At 45.0% G+C, this 4,305-nt stretch overlaps 1 long non-coding RNA gene across 1 annotated transcript in view; it reads left to right on the forward strand.

Annotated features, from left to right (window-relative positions):
• LOC117797894 overlaps positions 1 to 4,220 on the forward strand; it is a 5,674-nt gene extending 1,454 nt beyond the window's left edge. The window contains exons 3-5 of the long non-coding RNA XR_004622730.1: positions 2,784 to 2,980; positions 3,313 to 3,512; positions 3,973 to 4,220. This is a non-coding gene — a long non-coding RNA (uncharacterized LOC117797894). The remainder of the gene's footprint in view (positions 1 to 2,783; positions 2,981 to 3,312; positions 3,513 to 3,972) is intronic.
• The last annotated feature ends 85 nt before the right edge of the window (positions 4,221 to 4,305 follow it).

A 4,305-nucleotide genomic window follows, 5' to 3' on the forward strand; every position in this document is an offset into this window, starting at 1 on the left:
GGTGGGAGTGCACAGCAGTGCAGCCACGTGAACGGATGGTTTGGCAGGGCTTGTGAAGTTAGACAATTACCATATAACCCAGAGATTCCGCTCCTAGGTACTCACCCAAGATATGTGAAAAAGCATGTCCGTTCCAAGACTTATGCACATCCGTTCATAGCAGCTGTGTCAATAGTTACCTAAAACTAGAAACAGCACGAGTGTCCATCAGGCGAGTGAAGAAACAAATATTAGCGTGTTCATTCAAAGAAATGCTACCCACCAACAAAAAGAAGAATCTGATCCACACAGTGACATGGATGAGTCTCAGACGTTATACCAAACAAAAGAAGCCAGGCACAAGAGAAGACACGCCATATGAATCCATCCATATGAAGTTCTTTGTTTTTTTTTAAAGATTTTATTTATTAGAACACAAGCAGGGGGAGTGGCAGGTAGAGGGAGAAGCAGGCTCCCAGGGAGCCTGACACGGGACTCGATCCCAGGACCCTGGGATCATGGCCTGAGCCGAAGGCAGACGCTTAACCGACTGAGCCACCCAGGCGCCCACATACATGAAATTCTAAAAAAAGGCAAACTAGTCTAAGAGGTAGCACATCAGTGGTCATGTGGAGCCAGGGGTAAGCCTGAGGGGGGCTGACCGGAAAGGGGCCCAGAGAAATTTTGGGGGTGATAATTTGATGGTGGTGGTATGTACACTGTTTACATTTCTCAAAATGTATTGAACTGTACAGTTAACAGACCCCAACAGGATGAGAAGTCATTAATGTGAACGTTGAAGATCACTCCCCACCCCCAGATACACCCCCTCAGGCCCTCGTGACAGAAGACGGAGGCAGGTGGGCTACCTGAAGAGGCGTCAGGGCACCGGCACTTATGAACAAGGAAAGTTAAGGGAAACATCACACACCGGAGTGTTGCTAAGTGATAGAAGTCTGCATTCTGGTTTTGATACGTGCATTCCCTCAGAGGTCAGAAAGGGGCAAATTGGATCAGCTCCTGTTTCTTTAGGTTTTGCCTCACAGTGAAAAGAACCCATTTACTGACAGCACAAGATTACTTCTTGTTACAGCAGCGGGTTCGCGCCCACCCCCTAACATACTTATCTTTATTTTACCATAGGTACGTAAACCAGGTCATCATCAGTGACGTGGCCGGTAAAAGGAAATGGTACTTCCTCTGCAACTGTTGGTGGTCGTGGACCTCGGAGAGCACGAGCGTTACCGGGTTTTCATGCCAGTCTCAGAGAAAGAACTCTTTTCCTTTATGTATTGGTGGGAAATGTGGTGTTCTCTAGGTCTCTGAGGCTCTGTTTTTCTTCATTCTTCTTTCTGCTGTTCAGATGGGATAATTCCAATTGATCTATCTTGAGGTTTGCTGATTCTTTCTTCTGCCTGCTCAGATCTGCTCTGGAGCCTGTGTTTTTCAACTCTAGACTTTTTGTGTAGTTCTTTTAAAAAATAATTTCTGTGTGTTTATTGATGTTTTCTATTTGGTAAGACACTATTCTCACTTTCCTTTAGTTGTTTAGACATGGTTTCCTTTGGTCTTTTGAATACATTTAAAATAGCTGATTTAAAGTCTCTTTCTAGTATATCCAGTGTCTTGGCTTCCTCAGGGACAGTGTATTTATTGCTCTGTGTGTGTGCACACATGTGTGCGTGCATGCATGCATGAATAAGAGATACTTTGTTGTTCCTTTGGTGTCCTGTGATCTTTTGTTGAAAACTGAATATTTTATTTTTTTATTATTAATTTTTAAAAGATTTTGTTTCTTTGTCCGAGAGAGCACAAGCAAGAGAAGTGGCAAGCAGAGGGAGAGGGAGAAACTGAGCAAGGAGCCAGAGACAGGACTCGATCCCAGGACCCTGGGATCATGACCCGAGCCAAATGCAGACACTTAACTGGCTGAGCCACCCAGGCATCCTGAAAACTGAACATTTTAAATAATAGAACATGGTGATGCTGGAAATCAGATTTCCTTTCCCTGCCCCAGGATTTGCTGTTCCTAGTGGCTGTCATTGTTGTCTGGTTAGTGACTTTTCTGAATGAATTCTGCATCCTTCGTCATGGCATGCCACTGAAGTTTCTGCTCAGTTTCATGGTCGGTTAATGTTTGGACAGAGATTTTGTAAATGCCCGGAACCAATAAATCTCTGTCTTTGCTGAGGGGTTTTGTGTGCGTGTTGAGATGTGCCTTCGACACTGTCCCTTCCCCCACCCTATGAAACACTTTTAGTTCCAGTTACCCTACAAGAGGCAAACTCCTGCCTGTGTACTGCCTTCTTCCGGACTTGGAGCCCAGGAATCCTGTGACTTCCCTGCTCATCATTTTTTTAAATTCCGTTTCTCCTCCTCAGAGATATTTATCCTATTTAAGCCCAGTCAATATTTTTTATTCTTTCTTGTTGTATCTTATCGATCGTTCCTCCACATTTGGAGTAGATAGAGCAGGTGGTCAAAGTATGAATTTACCAAACTATCTTGAGTGCAAGCCTGATGCTTTTGTAGAGCAAAAGATTTATCAAACTCTTGGAAAGCTAAAAAAAAAATTTTTTTAATTTTAAGCTCTCATACAGTATAAATTAACCTTATCCTCAAAAACCTTGCATCCTAAAATCACAATAGAATCACGTTGCCACGTCACTTGAAAGCATCTTTGTAGAGTGTTGGATAGTGGCTGAGTTGCTGCTATGAGCTTGTTGCCGGGCAAACCACATCTTCGTCCAGGGCGCTGTCAGGATGAAAACTCAAGTCTGTCCTGTTCTAATGTATCTTCTTAGACACCTGTTCTCCACCCTTATTGTGGAAAAGCTCACCCAGGATTATCTGTGGCTGTCAGTCTTAACTCGACATCCCTGGAACCAGTTTACGAGAGTCCAGAGGCTCACTTGCTGCATGACGTTGCTTCTGTGAAACGTGGTCGTCAGTGTTATGTTCTGGAAGAGAAGCAGCACCACTGCCAAGAGAGATGAGCAAGGTATGGGTGAGCCTGACGTGTGCTGTCGGTGGTGTGTAATCCTCTTACTATACTGCACCCTCCTTCCTTTCAGGGTCAGAAACAGAGTCCTGATGTGCCCTTGTTTTTCCTTTGCTGCCCTAACCTTTGAATACTCCAACAGATTTCCGCACCGTTCCCATTCATTAGTGAGTGAAGCAGCCTGGGGAACACATGGGGATCTTTACTGCCATGATGATGGCCTCCTTGGATAATCATGGCTAAATTGCCAAATAAATACCTAAACCTGGGAGAGGAATGACTGAGATGACTTCATCTTGAGAACGAAGTTTGATGTAATGCTTTTCTTCCAGTGGGTCCATTTCCTGTGACCTGGTCTCAGCTGATCGTCAGCATCCAAACTGCTGTCCTCCTCTTCCCAGTCAATCTTGTAATTGGGCGCCTCTTCCTGCTGATCCAGCCACAGGAACCCCTGCCTATCTTTTCTCCCAGCCAAGCCTCCTGCCCCTCAGAGGCAACTTTGGAGCCTCTGTCTCTCACGAAGGTGGCTGAGGTATGCTTGATGTCTAATTTATAGTTAGAAGGCGGGCCCTGCTTCTATGTGTAGTGAGAAAGGCCAGTGGAGAGGATGTTCTAGAAGGCTTGAGGGTCTTATTAACCTTGATAGCTTTTCCCTAATTCCTGTTCCCTGGGCCATGATGCCTCATGCCCCTTGTTTCTCCTCTTGATGTCTTCTGAGGACTGGTTGTGAGTGCAGAAGATACTGCTCTCGAGTTTTCATTGGTGATGTTTGATCCAACTTTCCCTTCTTTCATTCTGTATTCCCTCGTAAAACTAGTTTTGAAGTTACTGTGAGGTGACTTCTTTCTGAAAAAGGAGAAAGAAATTGAAAAATGGAGGTTCTTTCCACTAAGCATTTGCCTCTCCAAGTAGAGAAGACCTTCCCATCTCTAACTGCTCACAGTCCTGGGTGAATGTCAGACTGACTTTTCTCGTCTTGGGTCCTCATTCAGGAATTAAAGGAGACTGTGGTATTCCTGCTCAGGAGAAACACCTACCTACTGTCAGAGTGGGAACAATCTTTATGGACGTCTCACAGCATTAGCAAGATGGCACAGCTCTTAGCCAGGCTCATCTGTTCTCACTTGAAGGGTCACGGCTCTCATCAGCAAGCAGTACCCCATCAGGCAAATGGTAAACCTCCGCAGGTTTTAGTAACCGATCTGTTATCTGCCTCCCACTCCCTTGCCTGCCTCTTAGTTCCTCCCACCTCTCGGCATAACCAACAGGATGATACAACCTTCTGCTTTTCATTTTCCTTAAGCTTCCAGTATAGAGCTGATAGC

The sequence above is a fragment of the Ailuropoda melanoleuca genome, unplaced genomic scaffold, assembly GCF_002007445.2.
Source record: "Ailuropoda melanoleuca isolate Jingjing unplaced genomic scaffold, ASM200744v2 unplaced-scaffold1756, whole genome shotgun sequence".
In the NCBI taxonomy this organism is placed as follows: domain Eukaryota; kingdom Metazoa; phylum Chordata; class Mammalia; order Carnivora; family Ursidae; genus Ailuropoda; species Ailuropoda melanoleuca.